At 56.2% G+C, this 19783-nt stretch overlaps 1 long non-coding RNA gene across 2 annotated transcripts in view; it reads right to left on the bottom strand.

The window, feature by feature from the left end:
- Positions 1-1196: 1196 nt before the first annotated feature.
- The window catches only part of LOC128827857 (uncharacterized), a 54445-nt gene continuing 35858 nt past the window's right edge, over positions 1197-19783 (bottom strand). The window contains exons 1-4 of one of the 2 annotated variants that reach the window (XR_008443110.1): positions 18901-19044; positions 8327-8528; positions 5999-6150; positions 1197-5087 (exon numbers count right to left, since the gene is read on the bottom strand). This is a non-coding gene — a long non-coding RNA (uncharacterized LOC128827857). Of the gene's footprint in view, positions 5088-5998; positions 6151-8326; positions 8529-18900; positions 19045-19783 lie in introns of those variants that run through there. The other variant, XR_008443111.1, reaches the window with a different exon arrangement.

Raw genomic sequence — 19783 nt, 5'->3', positions numbered from 1 at the left:
GCACAGGAACCTGCTCTAAGGGTCGGCCTGTCCTCAGATATCAAAATACCTCGAGGACCGACTTCAAAGCATGCACGATAGACCTTAAAACCTGGGAACTTGTTGCCCTGGACAGACCCAGATGGAGGGGTCTGTGCCCACATTTGAGGAGTGGCTGTGAAGTCTCTGCAGGAGAAGAGCACGTCACAAGGTCAATGCCCTATGCTCCCCTGTGCAAGACCCCAGATCGGACTCGCTTCCCACGGGAGAAGCGATAAGAACAAACCCAGAACTGAAGTCAACATCAGCTGAACACTCCTCCATCGCCGTGTATCCTATGCCACTCCTTGTGCTGGCAGCCACTGCAGTTCAGCCCAACCCTCCTGCCCCCCCAGTAATCACTCCCTTTAAATCCAAGCATGCTTATTGTCTGCGACACTCTGAGCTGACAGGCCGATCTCGTTGCTGCTTTTGGCGACCCGGCTAGGGTGCACTACACTCTAGCACCCGTCAGTTGAACAGAGCCCAGTAGGAGACCAGGGAAATCTCCTATCACACACGCAACTTTCCCAGAGGGTTGCACACGTCATTGCTTATGTAGGCCACGCTGTACACCCAGCTGGGCTCTCACCCAGATGATGGCCAGGTCCCTCGCCCCGTACTCTGGTCAGAACCCCACTGATTCAGGGGAAAACCAGAAAAGGCTGCCCCAGGCCTCGGTGACGTCACTGTCTCACCCCTGTATCTTAACCCAATTGGCACTCGGTGGGCCTGGTTCTAGTGGAAACCAGGCTTTTGGGGGTTTCAGATTGTCACTGAAATGCAGAGAAATGCCGTCGAGTTGAGTGTACGTCCTCACCCCACGCTCTGCATGGCCAATTGTGCAAACTCCGGCTTTTCTTGATAGCCATATAAATGTCCAATCCCTTTTTGAATGGCTCTCCCCTAACGAGCGACCTGCTTCTCTCGCTAATATCACTTCCTGACCCCCTCCCCTGCTGATCGGCTGCTAGCCCTGGAGATCTTCACCCCACAACCCACCCAGCTTGCAACACCTCCCCCTACACAAACATCCACACCATGCATGCAGTTCAGCTCCCTAGGCCCCTCACAGACCCCTTTGCAAGCCAGAGAGAGGGATTTCGTTTGAGACGCCCCGCTCTCTCCTGGCCGGCTACACGCCCTCTGACCAAAGAAACCACACGCTGCACGGGGGGTTCACAGGAAAATACTCACAATTTATTACCCAAACAAGTCCCCAGGTGGGAGCAGCTCAGGACTCTCCCAGAGATGCACGCTGCTCCCTTAAAAAAAGACCCTCCGTGTTCACTGCCCTCCCCGCCCCATCTCAATTCCTGACAGCAACCCAGTCAAAACCAATGAGCTCTGACAGTTTGGGCGCTGGGGGCATCTGCCCATCTGAAATTTCCCTTTGGAAATCCCAGTCCTCAGACCTTCCTCCCAGCCCTGGTCACAAGTGTCCACCACAAACCAGTCTCCGCATTCACTCTGTTCCCAGCTGTGCTCAGACGCTCCAGGAAGCAGCATGTACACACTATACACAGCCGACACCCACCCACACATACACGTTACACAGACATTAAATCCAGGAAACCTCTTGTTTACATGTTAGGAATGATGCTAAATCCAGTATCCTTTTACAAGCATTATTTAGCCGTGGGGGGCCAGAGTCTGGTCTCATTTCTACTGGTGTAAAATTGGAATAACTCCATTCACTGCAATGGACTTACTCCAGATTTATCCCGGTAGTCACTGAGATCAGAATCTAGGCCTGAGCCTTCCAGCAATATCTTGGCAGACGGATGTTTTGCAAATTCAGCACAGGATCAGTGCTTAGAAAAATCAGATTGGTCCTGAAACCATTTGTATTGGTCCCATCAACAAAGCACGTTTGTTCCAGTGTGATTTTTAGCAGCTGATATTTCAAGTTAGAGGTTGATGCTTTATCCCCTTGGGAATCTCAGATTTCCAAGCTTCCACCAAGAGGACAGGCAGCATCAGTTTCTGTCTCAAGTGGTTCTTGAGATGGCAGCTACCAAAACACATTGGAATTCAAGTGTGGGGAGAGGGGGGTGGGAAGCAAGATGGTAATCGGAGTGTTGAGATTTAAAAGATCTGATAAAATGACCTTGGATGATTAGAAATTAGTGCTTTATACCCCTGGAAAGCTGGGAATACCAGCTTTTTTAATGGCAGGAAGTGTCTGTTTGTCCCCTAGGTAGTTAAGGAGAAATGAATTTCTTAAGTCTATGTCAAGCCTTTAGGAGTTGTTCTGTGTATCACTGGAGCTGTTGTTTTTTTTTTTAAATGCCCAACACTGGGTGTAGCAAGTCCCTTGGACCAGCGATATATTCATTCCTGTCTATAACCAGGGTCGGGTTGTATTTTTGGGTCCATGGGATCTTTTTGTATAGGACTAGGAGATCCTCAGCTGGAAGGTGCTGGAGAATGGCAAGGGGCCGGTGTTACTGTGCAGCACAAAGGTTTATTAGAAGCATCTTGTTCCTTGCGACACCGATGTGTTTCCGGCTGTATTCTGATGACCTCAGGCCTGCCGGGGCAGTGAGCTCTACCCTGATTCCACAGCTGGGAGACCAGAGCCCCTGCACAGCTCAGTCCTGTCCAGGGCCGGCTCCAGCATTTCTACCACCCCAAGCAAAAAAAAAAAGCTGCGATCGGCGGCGGCAGTTCAGCGGCAGGTCCTTCGCTCCTAGATGCAGTGAGGGATCTGCTGCCCCCGAATTGCCGCAGGTGCCGCCCCTCTCCCTCGGCCGCCCCAAGCACCTGCTTGTTAAGCTGGTGCCTGGAGCCGGCCCTGGTCCTGTCCCAGGAGGAACTTCCCCGTGCCAAGGCAGGAGCTACCATGCTGGAGACCTGACCTTAGCAAGAGTGCCAGAGGGGGAAGGAGTGTTCTTCACCTCAGTTTGCTGGGTCTGGGAGCCCAGGAGGTCAATAAGAAACCTGGGCAGCAGTTCTGCATTCTCCGAGAGTGGGGGCAGCCTCAGACTCCTTGGCATTTGCGCTGGCAGAAGGTGAAAGGCCAGCCAAGGCGATGAGCCCAGCCCCCAGGGAAAGGACAACAAAATCCTAGTCCCCTGAGCACCCAAACCAGAGACCATGGCTGGAGGCAACCGGGGGTGGGGGGCTGGCAACACAGGCACAGGGTGCCCACTCGAAGGAGGAGTTAGGGAGCCCAGGGACACAAGTGGGAGGGGAAGGTCTGAATCTAAACGAATTCCCTCGAGGGGCTATTCTCCTGGCTCCTGTGTGCCCAAGGCTGGAGGCAAGGCCAGTGGCAGTGAGTCCTGGTGGATGCATAGTGCTCGTCTCCCTCCCGCGAGCCAGGTGGCCACAGTGAGTGCTGGGGCGAAAGCCAGCATGAGCCCTCATGCAGCCTGGGCACGGCCCATTGATCTTCAGGGCTGGGAGTGTCTCCGCTGGGTGTGCACAGCGCCCAGCCCAGTGGGGCCTGGGCCCGTGACGGGGGCTCCTAGCACTACTGCAATACAAACAACAGGAATAGTAAGAGAGAGGCCATGGCGAGCAGGACAGCAGGGTTCTCTGTCCTAGAGCTCCCCTATGGAGCAGACCATGGCAGGAGGGAGCCCTCTATCAATCCAGAACCCTGCCCCGTGTGGCCACGGCAGCACTCGCTGAAGTGGCACACTATATGTGAGCCAAACCCACTAGGTTTCCTTTATATTTTCCTCCTCTCGGGGGCAGGGAGGATCCAGGCACGGTGGAGGGTCCCTCTACGCCTGTAGTGAAAAGCAAACATTAAACCCCCCCCGAAACCTGAGTAGCGCCTTGTACCACCTGCAAATCGTTCCCTGCCGTCCTGGCCGGTAAGGGATGGGAACTTGGGGCTGTGTAACGCACCAATCTCCCTGCAGAGGGCAGTGTGCTGCCAGGTAGACAACACCTGTGTTTAGGCAGCAAAATCCTAGGCCTCAGGTTCTCTGCTGTTGTTTGGGGCAGCCCCCTCTGGGGTTTGCTGTGAAACCCACTGACGCCCCTTCTCTCTCCGCAGAGCCCCGCCGGCCGTTTCTCATCCCGAGCGCTCGATGCTCCTGATTAGCTCAGGCGGCAGCCATGGCTCGGGGGCAGAGTCAGCGCTGCTCCTGAAGGCCAGTCGTGGGGGAGGTAGCTGTGCACAGTATGCCCTGGCCCCTAACCACAACCTGGGGCAGGGGTGCTGCATGTGGGCAGAGATCCAGGCAAGCCCAGGGGCCAGGGCTGAGCCTGGTTCACCAGTGATGCTAAGCTCCATGGATTGACGTCACTTACGCCCCGATGTGGCCTGCTGGCTGCTTTGAGACTTTGGTGAAACTGCCAAACTTCATCCCCTTTGGTTGGCAAGCTCCTAAAGGGAGCCAGGGCTCTAGGTAGCTTTATCCTGCAAGTGGCAGGGGTCCCAGCGTAAGCAGGACCCAGCCTGGGAAGGGACTCGCTTCTGTTTGCCAGACAAGGGCTTCACCTTTGGGTGCCAGAGAGGAGAATGTGCTACGGACCCCCACTGCACCATTTGCCCCAGGCTTCTCAGAAGGCCTGAATAAGGATACTGGATCATCTATTATAAAAGAAAAGACAAGGAAATTGTGCCCCAGAACATCACAGTGAACGAACGTACTCAGCTAAGAACAACCCTTGGGTGCTCGTCACGATCCTAGCACGGAGACATCGCGGGCGGCAGCACCGCTCAGCTGTTCGGCTGTGAAGATGAGAAAATACCCCCAAACAAATGCCCTTGGTTCCTAAGTCATGTCCTTAAATGCCATCGAAGAAACGTTTCCCCGCAGGGTTTTTCCCCAGCTTTGCCAAACGCGTGGTTGCTTATTCCCCTTGGGAGGGTCCTCTACTCCCCTGCTCCAAGGAACACAAGATGTTCTTGCTGCATAGCACCAAGGAAAACCCAGCAAGCTCCAGGCCCCACCACTCAAGCTGTGTTGATGCTCGACAATCTCTCCTTTCCCTGCTGGTCAGAAATGCATCCCCGGGGAGGTGTTAAGACGTGTCCTTCAGCTCTGGGCTTTGGGGCTGCTGCGGGGGCACCTCTGTGGAGGGGGACTGCATTTCCTGGGATCTGTCTGTGGAGAGAGCAAGGGAGGCAAGTGCAGTAAAAAGCCCTGGAAAGCCCAATTCTCTGCAGCCCCCAGGCAGCCCCACTCCCAGCCCCAGCGAGACCCATTCCCTCCAGCTTGCCAGCCCCACTACTCACAGCCAGCACCATGCCCCCAGCACTTTTGCCTACAGCCAGCCCCATTCCCTCCAGATCCCCTGTCCCTGGGTGGCCCCCCAGCCCATAGGCAGCCCCAGCAGTCCAGCCCACTCCCCCAGTATCCTTGCCCTGGGCCAGCCCCACTTCTCCCAGCCCCCCTGGGTGGCCCAACCCTCAGATCTTGCCCAGAAGGGACTATCTCCTTGGCTTATTCAGAGACTGACAAGGATGCCAAATGTGTTGTTCAAGGCAGCCACGTCATAGTGACCACAGCACCGAAGGAACTAGCCATCAGGCAAGGATCCCCTCACGCTGGAGCGGGGTGAAGAGCGCTGGGCAAAGGCTGTCTGTGTGCTCTGGCAGGGCACCCACATGCCATGGCGCTGCTCAGCGTGTCAACTCTTTGGGACAGGGACCATCTGTCCGTGCTGCGGCTGTACAGCGCCTAGCGCCATGTGGCCTGGTCTGTGACACGGGCTCCCAAGTGCTATGGTAACACAAACGATAAATAACGATACTCACACTAGAGAGATGCCTATCAGAATAATAACACATAACAATCCCCATTGTTCCAGATGGGGAATTAGAGGCGCTGAGAGGAAGTGACGAGAGTCACTCCGTTCCCTGCTGTAACCACTAGCCCATGCTCCTAGGCTGTGTGACCCTTCTGCAGGGCACATCTGCCCTCTGCCTCCAGTGGCCACAGGACCAGATTCCCTGGGGGACACAGGGCAGGGCAGGGCCCATCAGGCAGGGCCAGACCTGCTGTCTGGTACATACCTGAGCTTAGAGACATTTCAGCTAATTTCAGAGGCAGGTCGGAGGGGCTGACACCGGCCGGCGAGCCCAGGATGTCAGGGAGGGCGTTCCTGCGGCCAGTCCTCCCAGAGGATGCAAAGTCCAGCACAGGCTCCACCTCAGTCATGCTTCCCCTAGAAGGCACACCCAGGTCAGGCTAGAACCTCCTGCTTCCCCATCCCAACCCAGGGGCCTGACTGAGGAGCTCAGACCCTTTGGGGCAGGCTCGCTAACCGCTAAGCACCAACGGCAGCCAGCAAACCTTTGCCTCTCTCTCCAGGCCTGGTATTCTGCCCCTGCAGGGGCTGCAGGGCAGTCGCACGCCCCACAGCAAACCCCACAACCCTCGGGCCCACACAGTGCATCAGCCTCTGCCCAGCGGCAGAGCACACGGGGGGAGAGGGACTCAAACCAAGATGGAGGCAGAGAAATCCTCTGTCTTCCCCACACCCCCATGCCTAGGGCGGCCACCTGGCTGGGTTTGGTATTGCCTTGCTGGTTGCCAGGGAAAAGATGTAACGTGCCAGCTTTTGCCCCTTGGCTGGGACCAGCCCTCCCAGTCAGATGTGCACATGCCATTTTGTAACTACCACGCACATCACGTCTGCAAGGGCGGCCGGACTAGACCCTTGCCTATGGGCCCCATTGTGTGCTACATTTAACCTGAATTGTGAGCCTCTTGGGGGCAGGGAACATACTGTTACTTTCATCTGCACCACCAGTGCCTAGATTCTGTAGAAATACTATGCATTGGGGTGGGGTTTTTAAACACACAGGCCCTCTCGGGGCTGCTGCGAGGGGGGAGGAGCAGGGTGGGGGAGGCCGGGGCTCCTGGGAGGGGACGGTACGGGGCTTCCTTGAGCTGGCAATACCCCCAGCACCAGGCCTTGGCCCACTCAGGCCATTTGTCTGTGACACTCACTCGCTGGCCTGGGAATGACTCCGGGAAGCGGGAGCTGGAGTGCAGAGCCCTGCCTGGCGGGGGCAGTGACAGCAGCCATGGGGGCTGGCATCAGGGGAGCTCCAGAGGCAGGAGCCAGGGTATCTATACCTTGAACTAAAGAGCCTGGCTCTGTACCTAGGGCGACAACAAATTTCCCTCCTCCGTGACTCGGTGCAGGAGGGGGCCGGACTGGACGGTGGGTAACCTGGGCTTCGGAGCTCTCCTGGTGGGGTACAGACTTGGGTTTCTCCTGTCCACAGGAACTCCATGGGACTGGTTTTTCTCGTGCCTTGCTAGTTTCCGGTAAGAAGTAACATGCCAGTGTTTTTGCTGGGTGATCTTAGCTACCAGCCACACACGGCCAGAGGTGCTGGAACCAGGGGCGCTGGGGATGCTGCCGCACTCCCTGGCTTGAAGTGGTTTCCATCAGACCCGGGGTTTACAGTTTGGTTCACTGGCTCTCTGCACGTGCCAGCCCCGCTACGCATGGCATGGCTGGGAGTGCACTGCAGCCGCCCCCCTGGCACCCGGGTCCTGCTCTGCCTGCCTGCAGCAGCCATCAGCTGTTGGGGAAGCCGAGCCCTAGTCCTGCCCCGAATCCCCCCAAGTCTCAGGTAGCCCCTCCCCCTGGTTCCCCCCAGTGCCGGGACCTGGCCCCACCCACAGACCAACCCCTGCTCCCCTGAGTCCCGCACCTGCCTCCCTTGGGATGTGCCCCCCCGCCACGGATCAGCCCCTCCCTCCTGGACCTGGCCCCACCCACAGATCGGCTGGTTTTTCTGTGCCTCGGAGGTGACAGCCCCAGGACTCAGGGGGTGTGTGCGGGAGCTCTGGGGGCAGGGATGGCAGGGGAGCAGTCCAAGCTTCCCCCACGTGCCCTGCCCAAGTGCCTCATCCCTGGTAGGGGAAGAAGGCAGTTCAGTCTCCTTGGCCCAGCCACTCCTCGGCCTCTCTGCTCAGACGCCCAACAAGGGGCCCAGTGATGCCAGTGGGGGCTGGTTTCTCTGACGCGGCCTCCTGCCCACAAGGAACCGGGCCGGCCCAGCTTGGCCTGGGACTTTGCTGTTTGGGTTTGGCTGGGCTGAAGGGTCTCGTGGGGCACGCAGGAGGGGAGTGGCCGGGTCAGGGTGTACCAGGGCTCCTGGGCAACCTGGTCTGCGCTGTTGAAAAGGGCATTGGGAACAGGACACCCATCGAACCAGGCTTCGTCTCCCCTCTGGTTCTGCACCCTGGGGGGAATCACGGCCTCCAGCTGACCGTCTCCAGGGCCCTGCCATTGCCAGCAGCCCTGTCTCTGTCCTAGCGCACGGTACGTGGGTGACACTCAGCCAAGCCCAGAGGGAACAGGAGCAGAGGTGCAGCCTTACCTGCAGCCTTCCAAAAGGGGCTGGCTCTGGCTCGCCGAGTTCCCAGGGGCCCCGCTTGCCTGGGGTAAGCTCCCTGGGGTGGGGTCTCCCCCTCCAGATGTCCTCCAGCCTGGGGAGTGATTTCACCAAGAGAATGTGGGGCTCAGACTGGGGCTCGATCCCAGCGTGACCGGCCTTTGCCCACAGAGCGACGCAGCACAGCCTGTGCAAAGAGAGAGCGAAACCCTCAGAGCTGTCCTGGGGATGCCCACATGCAACCCAGCGGCCGCTCCCAGACAGAGCTGCCCCAATGTCCTCCACGATTAACTCCCCCGGCTCCCGCAGCCTGGCCTCTCTCCACCAAGCTCCACTTTCAGGGGGCAAGAGAGGACTATTTCCTAGAGGCGAGCAGAGAATCCCTTTCTGTCTTGCCCCACTGCCCCCTCTCCTCTCCCATTCAGGAGCAGGGCTCTCTGGGAGAGGCATGGGAGGCTGAGAACGCTCTGTGTTGGGGAGAGACGGGCGCTGGGACGACGTGGCCCTCCTATCGCCCCCTGCTGGGGAAAGGGGCTGCATCTTCGTTGCTCTGCTCCTTGAGTGGTCACCGATGCCAGCGCAAAGTGCATGTAAAAGGCTGCCAGCTGGGAACGGTGGTGTTTTTGCACCGTGTAAATGACACACAAGGTGCGGGGTGATGGAGACTCCAGTCCTGAGTGGGGTGTGCGGGATTCCAAGCACCCCACTTCACATGCCATATAAGATCCTAGTACTGCTCCCTGCAGTATAAACTCTTACACCCCTCAGCTCTTTGGCAAGCATGAAGTGGGCTCCACCCACATGGGCCTTGGGGGCTAGCCACAATGGGTTGATTTCTGTTCGCGGCAGGAGCGGTGCTGAGGGGGGACCCTGTAGCCACCCCTCCCAGTGCACAGGTCAAACGTTACGCATTAGTAAGGGTGGCATGGTACGGCATCATCACCCTTACTTCTGTGCGGCTGCGGGCGGTGGTGCTGCCTTCAGAGCTGGGTGGCTGGAGAGCGGCGGCTGCTGGCTGGGTTCCCAGCTCTGAAGGCAGCGTTGCCGTCAGCAGCAGCACAGGAGTAAGGGAGGCATGTCGAGCACAGGAAGGGGTGGGAATAACAACAAACAAGGGAGGAAGCATGTAGGGAGTGATGTGTGGGGGAGTGTGCATAAGGAAGGGGATCACAGATGGGGCAGGGGAGCATCAATAGGGGAGGGGGAATCACTGATGGGGAGGGGGAAGCATGCATGGGGGAGGAGGATCACAGATGGGAAGGTGGGGCTTGGTTGGGGCGGGGGTCACAGAACAAGGGAAGAGGAACCTGCATGGGGAAGGGATCACAGCAGGGGGCGGATGCATTGGGGAGGAGGGATTGCCAAGGGGGGCATGGTTAGAAGAAGGGGGCATGGATGAGGGGCACAGAGCCCTGAACAGAGGAACTGTAGGTGCGGGAGGAGTCCCAGACCAAGCGAGGAGGGGACTGACACCCTGTGGAGCTGTAATGTGCAGCCTGGTGTGGGGCACTGCACGCCGTGGGGGTGGCACAGGGACCGGGATCCGCAGCCACGTTGGGAGCACAGGGGATGCCGCTTCAGTGAACGGGGCAGGCAGGCAGCAGGGTCTGGTCCTGCCGCTGTGGCTGGCTGAGGGCTGCTAGCGGTGGGCTCGCCAGGCACTGAGCAGAGCTATGCCGCAGGGCGGCGGGCAATGTGAGGGGTGCGGGGCTGACCTCAAGCCGCAGGGCTGGAGCCCAGGTGGCTCCAGGGCCCTTCCCACAAAGAGGCAGTGAGGGGTCAGAGCCCTCCTGCTCCTCCCAGGCCCTGTGTGGGGCAGGTGAGCCTCAGTGCTCCTGTATAGTGCAGCCCCCCCCCCCCCCCCCCAATTTTCTCTCTAGCCCACCTCAGCCCCCCACCGGGAAGAGTCTGGCGCTGCCCCTGGTTCCCCATCCCCTAAATCCATTCAGATAACCGCAGCACCCCAGAAAATGATCCCGGCACAGTTTTACCGCGACAGCCTCATGCCTGGGCACAGGCTGGGTCAGGAAGCCCCGAACTCACAGTGCCCCAGCAGCCTGGGTGTTAAATGAAATCCAGAGGGAGGCTCCTCCTGGGAGCTCATTGAGGCCCGGAGCATTGTTTCCTTATGTGTGTGTGGCGTCTAGCACAACGGGCCCTGATCCCAGACGGGGGCATCTCGACACCCACCAGACAAAGAACAACGTGGGGCTCAAAACTCAAGACAAAGCTAATCACAAGGAGATGCACTACCGGCTAACTGCCTTCACAGCCCCCTGCCATGTCCTCAGCAGTAGCTCAGCTAACCTAACAGGGGTAGGGTCCACAGTGCAGCAGCTAGACCCTATTCCTGCAATATGCTGAGCACCTGAGACACTGATCGCAGGATCAGGCCCTTACTGAACTAGTAACTTCAAAACCCTGGGAGAGCCAGAGAGTGACAGCGAGGGATGGGACAGAGACGGAGAACTAGAGGCAGCTGGAAGGACAGAGAAAACGATGGGAGGAAGGGTAGTGCAGATAGGAGTGTGCAGCTCCTACTGCAATCATGGGCATAAATGCAGTGGATCTGGGGCCCCTAGGAAGGAAGGGGGGCAGGGGTGGGACAGACAGACAGACACACGCCCTGCCTGGCTGGAAGCAGAGCTTTTCGATCAATTGCCCGTCACTCTAACGTGCCAAACTTTCCCTTTCAGCTCCAGGGAGAAAGTCGAAGAGCATCAGGCTGCTAATTCACTGAGTGCTTTCTGGGCAGCGGGCGCTGGCCGCTGCTCCCCGGGCCGGGGATGGAAATATCACCATCGGCTTTGCTGCACGACAGCGTTAATCTTCCCAAACGCAAGCGTCCCGAGCAATACGGCGCAGCAGGACAGGCCTTTATGTCTAGTGAAAGGAGAGACAGGGGTCTGGCTCCCCGCACCAATAACAGTAACAGTGCCAATCAGAGCCAGCCAGACTCCCTGCTCTGCCAGCTGTTGGCAAGGAGCCTGAGGGTACGTCTACACTGCGGCTGGCCCGGGCTGATTCAGGCTCACGGGGCTAAGGGTCTGTTTAACTGTGGGGTAGCTCAGGTTGCAGTCCGAGCTCTGGGGCCCTCCCCCGTCAGGGTCCGAGAGCCAAGGCTCCAGCCCGAGCATATCTACCCCACAATTAACCAGCCCCTTGGCCGGCGTCAGCTGGCCCGGGCCAGCCGCGAGGTCTAATCTCAGTGCAGATGTACCCAGAGAGTCGTACAGTTTAATCCCCGAAGGGCACCAGATCGTCTAGTCGTTCCTCCTGTATATCACCGGCCACCACCACACTGCACCCAACAACAGAAACCAGACCAAAGCGCCACAGCCCACAGGAGGGCGTGTTCCTTTCCTCTCCTGTTCTGATTGCAGGTGATGCCGCTGGAACGCAGGTCATGACCCAGCCAGTGGGCAGCAATGCAGGGCCATGTCGCGTGGTGGCTACTAGAGAGTGCAGGGAGCCAGCCTTCACCCAGACCCCAAATTGTCTGAGTGACAATTGAGCACAGACGACTACCTGGGGGGTTGGGGGAGATTTCTCAATGTGACCTGGACCATTCAGAGCTGCTGGTGCATAAGAAAGGTATCCAGTCCCCTCCAGCACCTCCCAGCTGAAGATCTCAAAGCACCACCTAAACATTCCCGAGTTAGAGTCTCCCAGCACCGCCATCAGGTGAGGCAGTGCTGCTGTCCCCATGTTACAGCTGCGGGGTCACCGACCTTTCCAGCTACTAAAGGGCGTCTGTAGGAAATAACACAGCACAGGGCCTGTATGGGATAGCAGCAGCCCATATGGGCCAAACCCACTGTCAGTTTCACAGCATCGGATCCTCTGCTCGGAAGCTGGCTCTGGTCGGGTATTGGGTGCCGGACCCTGATAATGGAGGGGAATCTGCAACCACCTCATGCCAAGTACCTTTGCTCGCCTCCAAATCCCTCCTCTTAGCAGCCCCTGTAGCATCAGGAGATTGCGATAGGGCAGAGGATGAGGCTGACTGCAAACAATGCTCCAAACTTTCCATCTCCTGTGCTATGAAGTGCTATATTTAGAACTACCACTAGACTCACATGGGGCCAAATGTTTCTCTAAGGCGAGGTAGACACTATGAGCTAGGCGTGCGACTCCCAGCTCACGCAGACACGCTCGTGAGCAGGCATGCTAAAAATAGTGGACCGGCGACAGCAGCGGCAGCACGGACTAGCCGCCCCAAATACAGACCCCTGGGGTGCAAGCAGCTTCGTGTTCCCAGCAGCTCACAGCTGTGCCACTGTCTGTGCTACTGCAGAACCTTCCCCACAGCCTCAGGTCCTGCTACTGGCTGCCAGCGGGCGAGTCCCAGCCCCCATCCGCGGGGACGAAAGCTGTGAACACCAACGTTGGTCCCTGAAGTGCTGCCTCTGGACACGCACGAGGGGCAGCTCTGCTGAGTGAGAAGGGGCCGGTGCAGTTCACTGTTCCTTCTCCATTGTCTTTAAAAAACATTGCAGGGAGGTGGTTTGTTTGGGGCGTCCAAGAGACTGTTGGAAAGTGGCCTTCCTGGTACCATTAGCCCCCCCAAGTTCCCAAATCATATGCCAGGCCCCACAAACATGAGATTGGATTACATAGTAATTGTGGGGTTTCTTTTTTTGCTGTCTGGTTTTGGAGCTTTGAGGACACACTCGTGTCATGTTTTCAAGCTTTTTTCCATCAACACGGGGGCTAGAAACTTCCTTTTTTTAAAAACGAAAGCTGAGCTTCTCGTGTAATATCATGACTCCAGGAGCAGGGGCTTTAAGAAATAAACCAGATATCACAAGACTTCAGGTGCATCAGGTGAATTGGCAACACTGCCTTCCCGTGCCCCAGAGGAACTTATGGGACACTGCACAACAGCCTAATATAAACGGACTGTCTTTAATTCCCCAGTCTCTGCAAGGCCCTTGTGGCATTTCCCTCAATGTACCTAGGTGTCTCCAGGGGAACATGGCCAACTCCATCCCTCCATCCTCGTCGTCGGTGGCATTAAGTGATAACTGCTCTGTCCTGAAGAGTGCAGGGACATCTCTGCATGCATGAGTGTCTCAGGAACAAAGATTCATGCAATACCCTGCTGGCCCCGCATCCAGCCCCCAAGGTGCCTCCTTCTCCAGTGCCCATGCAATGAGCCCGTGCGGGCAGGGAGCTGGAACCAGCCCCTGGGCTCCTTTGCAGACTGTCTGGAGAGGATGCTCACTTCATTAGGATAAGGGGCACCATCAGCATCATGCTGGTAATTACCCAGCGGTAGCATGAAAGAAAACGAGCCCTCTTAGAGCAGAACAGATGGTGAAACAGACAAAGGTGGCAGACTCGTTAATTTCCCATCCCCAGCCCTGCTGCCCCAGCTGCTGCTGGCACCGGGAGGCCCAGCGACACGGAAGCTCGGCACGCTGAAGGTTTGCAGTCAGGGTGAGCCTAGCTCCACACTTCCACCGGCAGTCAGACTGATGCAGCCCCTGCTTTGTTATTGTAGGGTTCCTTGGGAGAGCTGGGCTGGGCACGGGCAATGGGCTGGCCTGCTGCTTGGTGACGGCAGGGCTGTCCGCGGGCCCTGGGCTGGCTGGGTTGCTCAGCAGCTTTGTGCCCCTAACGCTGAGCTGAAATTGTGCAATGAAGCAGTCGACTGTCCCGTCCCAAAGCCAGGCTCACTCCTCTACTGTGGGGCCTGGGGACGTGGGACGAGGAAGTGGATGGGCAGCAGCTGACCAGGGGCATTGGTAGTTGGACTCGGGGCATAGGAGGGGACAGGGCTGTTACCTGAGGGGATGCTCGCAGGGTGTGTGAATTAGCAGCTCCGACAATGGCCTGTTTGCTGTCTGTCACTGGGCGCCTTCCATTCTTCTAGGACAAGAAGGACTCGGCTGGGTTTGCACCAAGGGAGATTTCGATTGGAGGTTAGGAAAAACGGTCTAAAGGCAGGTTGGGCCCCCCCAGACCCATCGCTCACTCCAGACAGGCTGCCCGCAGTGCCCTGACAGCCTGTTGTCGCTGTGCCGTCAGATGAGGAGTGGAGCGGAGAAGCAGGCACAGAGAGACCCCATGGTGCTCTCGACTCCACATTGACTGATGCGGTCTGTGCTGCCTAGTGTCTCTGTCCAGGGTCTTCCTGGCCTGGGCAGTCAGGGATTGAAATATACTGATGACAATATACACCCAAATATCCCTTTTTCTCTACATAGAACCTGCTCAGGACCAGTTATTGCTCCGTTTCTGGTATAAAATGACTTGATCCTAACTGAAGGCTGGCACCACAGGACACTCAGAGACAGACACAATAGCCAGGAGACACTTGGATGCCATTCTTCTCCATTACTACTAGCTGTCCTTGCAGAGTCAGGTAACTCAGTGTGCAGACAGGGACGATCCTGTGGTTAAGGTACTGAACTGGGACTCAGCAATGCTGCCACTGACTCCTTCCTCACCCTTGTGTGACCTTGGCCAAGTCACTTAATCTCTGCTGGCAACCTGTGTTCCCTTTTCCTTATCACTGGGGAGATGACACAGCCTCAGATTTTCCCTTTACTTTACACCCTTGTTTTCCAAAGGAAATTACATTAAAGACAACAACAACCCCCGCAGCATGTACCTCCAACCGCCCGGCAGGGCTGCACTATAGGAAGAATAACAGTCCTTGCTTGGGAGGCCTTCACGCTCTGCTTCTAGGACGCACTGAATAAAATAAACATCACGCTGAGGCCTGGTGCTGCCAGAGCTCAATGGCCCAACCCTCTGTCCTTCCACGCCTCCTGTTGCCATTACAAAGGGCTGCCGCCCTTCTGCTGAGGCAGCGTTTCACACGCTTCACCCTGCAAGGCGCAGGGCAATGGAGAATCGGGCCCAAATGATCCAAGCTCTGCCCCGGGACCAGATTCTGATCCAGTAGGGCCAACTCCCGCAATTTGATCGCAATTCTAGTGATTTGGAGCGGGGGGAGTTAACCTGTCTCATGAAAACATAATGAAAGGCCCTCAACTCACAATTCTTCCCTTATTCAAAATGGCCTCCATCTCCCATGACCAGCATGACGGCCACCATTTCCCCACAGTCTAGTCCCATCGGAAGTGCGCCTGCCCTTAGCAAAGATGGCTGCTGCCTCCTGCTGGTTTCAATGAGATTGACACCATGCCCACAGACCAAATGGCTGCCACTCAATGGGTTGGGGGCTGGTGGGATCCAGGGACTGTGGGGAGCAGGAGAGACCCTGTGAAAAGGGGATGGGGAGAGTGAGGGGTATTAAGAGGCAGATTTAGGGGGTGCAGGCAATGGGGGAGGGGAACGGGGAGAGGCCAAGAGGGGTGCAAGGGATGGGGGGGCAAGGAGGAGGCTGAGGGGGGTTCAGAGGGATGGGGGAGGCTGGAGGGTGCAGAGGGATGTGGGGGGCAGGGGGATGGGGACAAGGGGGAAGCTTAGGGAATGTGGGGGGACAAGGGGAGGCTTGGGATATGAGGGGGTGCATGGGAGCAGGAGGGAGGCAGATGGGGGTGTAAGGGGCATGGGGAGGCTCTGGGGGTTGGAAGAGGCCAAGAGTGGGGGAAAAGGTTGGGGGGTACAGGGGGATCTGGAGTGGCAGGGGGAAAGCTGAGGGGGGTGGAAGGTGGTGCCAATGAGGCCAGGAGTTTGTGGAGGGACAGAGGGAAGGCCAAGGGGGTGCAGAGCAATGTGGGGGGGTATAGCAGGAGGCTGAGAATGTGGGAGGATACGGGGACAGGGAAGGTTGAGGGGGTGCAAATGACAGTGATGGGTGGGGCTCAGATGGCAGCTCCCCCAGCTTAGGGTGCTGGTGGGGAAGGAATGGGAGAAGGCAGTGTACCAGCATCACACCAACTCTTTTGAGCTGATCTTGAGTCACGGGATTTTGATGCCTGCAAGAGGAGCTGTCGTGATCTCCTCTGATCTTGCGCTTTTTAGGGCTGGGCAGAGCTCTGTTGCCACTGAACCATGCCTTCACATGTGGCCCCAGAGGAGAGAGAGGGCCTGGGGCAGAAGAAGGTGAGGGAGGGGAGTTGAGGAAGTGGTGCTGTGGGACCAGAGCAGAGAAATGGGGAGTCAGGGAAGTGGTGTCATTATGTCCCAGGCCAGGGAAAAGCCAAGAAGTGAAGGAATAGCTGGCAGTTCCCCTATCTCAGGGATGAAGACAAGGTCCGTGGAGTCTCCACCAGACCAGCCAGGGAGAGACATGCATTTCTGTGCGCTTTAAAGGTTGCCCTTTCAACCTGAACGTCTCTCCTGAACATTGGCACAGAAATAGAGAGGGGATTGATAAAGTAAAATGAGAGACTGGAAAAAAAAAAAGATTTGATTAAAAAAAAAAACCCTCATGGTTTTTTGGGCCAATCTCATAATTTGAGGAGGGTCTGCCTCCTGATTTTTGATCTCTTGAGGTTGGCAATACTGCTGATCTCATACCAGTTTTACTGCAGTGTTGCTAAGTGTCTTAGTGCAGATAGTCCTGATCTAAATGGGCCTACATGAGAGCAAAATCTGGCCCTCTTTGGTTGGCAGATTCTAAATTTGGCAGAGGGAACCCTATAGGGTTTGCGAGGTCAGTTTTGCAGTGAGGTGACCCAAGCCAGTCCTTTCCTTCCCTGTCTACTTAGACTTCAGCAAATATTATTTGAAGGTGATTTTCCATCCCTTACCCAGCAAATCCCTCTGCGACAGCTGCTGGAGCCTGGGCTGGGGAAACAGTCGCTTGCGATCAAATCAGAAGCAAAGTGGGAACTGCTGTCACTTTGAACAGTGTACACAGAGCAGGTTGCCAGGGAGGGAGGGAGCCTGGCTGACTGAGCCCGAGTTACTCATAGAGGAGAAAAGAGAAGGTCAGTAACCGGTGATCCCATTTAAATAACAATACTTGGCTGCAGAGATCTGGAAGTAACTTACAAAACAGCAGTGGATTAAGCCTTGAGACTCCCTTTGAGGCTGGTAAGTGAATGACCCCAAAAGAAGGGGATTGAGACCCAGAAAGGGGGATTTGACTTGCCCAAGGGTATAAAGGCAGCTAGTGATAGAACAGTGGTCGGCAACCTTTCAGAAGTGCTGTGCCGCGTCTTCATTTATTCACTCTAATTTAAGGTTCCGCGTGCCAGTAATACATGTTAATGTTTTTAGAAGGTTTCTTTCTATAAGTCTATAATATAGAACTAAACAATTGTTGTATGTAAAGTAAATAAGGTTTTTAAAATGCTTAAGAAGCTTCATTTAAAATTAAATGCAAATGCAGAGCCCCCGGAGCGGTGGTCAGGACATGGGCAGTGTGCCACTGAAAATCAGCTCGGGTGCCACCTTCGGCACACGTGCCATAGGTTGCCTACCCCTGTGATAGAACTAGGAGTCCTGGCTCACAGGCCCTTGTTTAATCACTAGCCTAGTTTGGCTAGAAACTTACTTTACTTGGTCAGAGAGCTATCGGTCTGGGCTGCTGCTGCTCAACTAGGTCCAACAATCATCTAATGAATCCATAAATAATCAAACATGGCAAAGAGAGCGGCGATTTTCTAGTCACAAAACAAACGAGCGAGCAGGAGGAGGAACTGCCCAATGCTATTCCTTGGTGAGTGCGGGGCCTTTAAAGCTATTGCTAGGAGACCCTTTTGTCCTATCTCTTCTCTGCTCAGAGGTGTTACACAGCAAGACAGACAGTGCCTGGAAGCGGGCAGTAACTCTTCCTGCTCTTTATGCCAGGCACACCCAGCTGCCTTGGGGAGGTGCCAAGGGTTTCCAGGAGAAATCTCTCGCCTCTTCCTGCTTTGCAGATATAAGCGCCAGGTGGCACTTCCCAGATAGGGTCTCAGCCACACAGAGCCAGCTGTCTGGGCAGGGGTGCAGGAGGACTGGGATGGAAGGAGGTGTCACTGATGTGACAGAGAATGTTTAACCCCAGTTGCTTGGCTTTTGGTGTGGCCTCTGGACAATGACCCCCCCGCCCCCCTCGGCAGCCCTACAGGGCATAGTACCTACACCTCCTTCCGGCTGGTGAACGTGGCAGCTGTTTAACATCCTGCAGCCACGCCACACATAAGATCGGGGCCCAATCCTGTGAGGTGCTGAGTCCTCTCAACTCCCACAGAGCTCGGCACCCCAGGCTCCAGGAGGGGGAGGGGGGAAGTATTCTCTCTCGGGGGAATTCTGGCAGGGGGAAATGAAATTTCCCAGAATTTGTTAGCACTGAGTGAAGGTGTCGAATACAGAGCCCCTTGGCTGGCACCAGAAGGAATCCAAACAAAAGGCCTCTCCCTGCCTATTCAGCCTGGCACATGCCTGACGCCCTGCAATTAAGAAACAGCAAGAAAACGAACAGTCACTGGTACTTGGGCTGGAAAGAATGAGATCCAGCCAGTCTGGGGGGATTAGGGTTAGGGTGGGAGGTGCCGAGAGAAATTTAGGCCGGGCACAAGACAGAGCAGCAATCATGTCCCCATTATCAAGGTGACTGAATACAGTGCTGGCCCCCTTCCCTGCCCGGTGCTAGTGTAACACTCCCAAAACACAGCCCCGGGCCGAGCAGACGGAAATAACCAACTCACCCAAACTTTCCTGCTTTCAGGCAGAGCTGCCCAGGTGCTTTGATCTTACTTTTTAAGCAATTACATCAAAGGTTCTGAAGTCCTTGAATGCTGCATCGGCCGTCCAGTCAGACAGAAATATACCCGTGGGAAGTGAGCAGAGGTTCTGTCCTGGCAGGAATAAAAGTGAGCTCAGGCGTGGGAGGGAGAAGAGAGAAGGGAGGAGTCAATGATTAACCCAGGGGTTGAATCACTGCCTGGAGCAACGTGTCTGTCACACCTCTTTGGAGGAACTAAAACCACTCTGCCTTGGCCTTTCAGCAGGTGCAGTATCCAGCCACCACCCACCAAGAAGTTGTCTGACAAGCAGCCTCTAGCAGGGCGGAAAGCAGATGTGCCAGACATGGATCTGAATGTCTTTCTGCTTTCCAGATGGTGTCAGTGTGCCCTTTATTGATGGGGAAACTGAGGCACGGCAAGGCAAAGGCCCCTCGGTGGGAATTTTGTGTGTGCAAGGAGTACAGGATCAGGTCCTCAGTGGCTCACCCAATGTGGACAGGAATAGATCCAGGAGCCTGGGATAAGCTAAAGCAGTAGGCGGTTAGACTACATGATCCTTGTGGTCCCTTCTGGCCCTATGAGTCTATGAAAGCAGAACTGTGCCGGTGCACACAGCCAAACCGGAGAGGGCATATTGCTTACATATGTGTGTTCATGTATGTGCAGTACGCGTGTGTCCGTAGTGCACGTGTGTGAGCATATGGAGGTGCGCTGATGTGCACATAAGTGCATATGTGTGCCCAGCTGTTCACACTGGTGCTTGCCTGCCAGGTGCCAGCTCCCTTTACACTAGCAGCTAGTTAATTGCTCTGGTCACCGGCTTTGCTCCACAGTGGCCGTTTAA

The sequence above is a fragment of the Malaclemys terrapin genome, chromosome 22 (assembly GCF_027887155.1).
Source record: "Malaclemys terrapin pileata isolate rMalTer1 chromosome 22, rMalTer1.hap1, whole genome shotgun sequence".
Taxonomy (NCBI): domain Eukaryota; kingdom Metazoa; phylum Chordata; order Testudines; family Emydidae; genus Malaclemys; species Malaclemys terrapin.
Note: the sequence above shows the minus strand (reverse complement) of the source record. Positions and strands in the feature narration are given on the sequence as shown.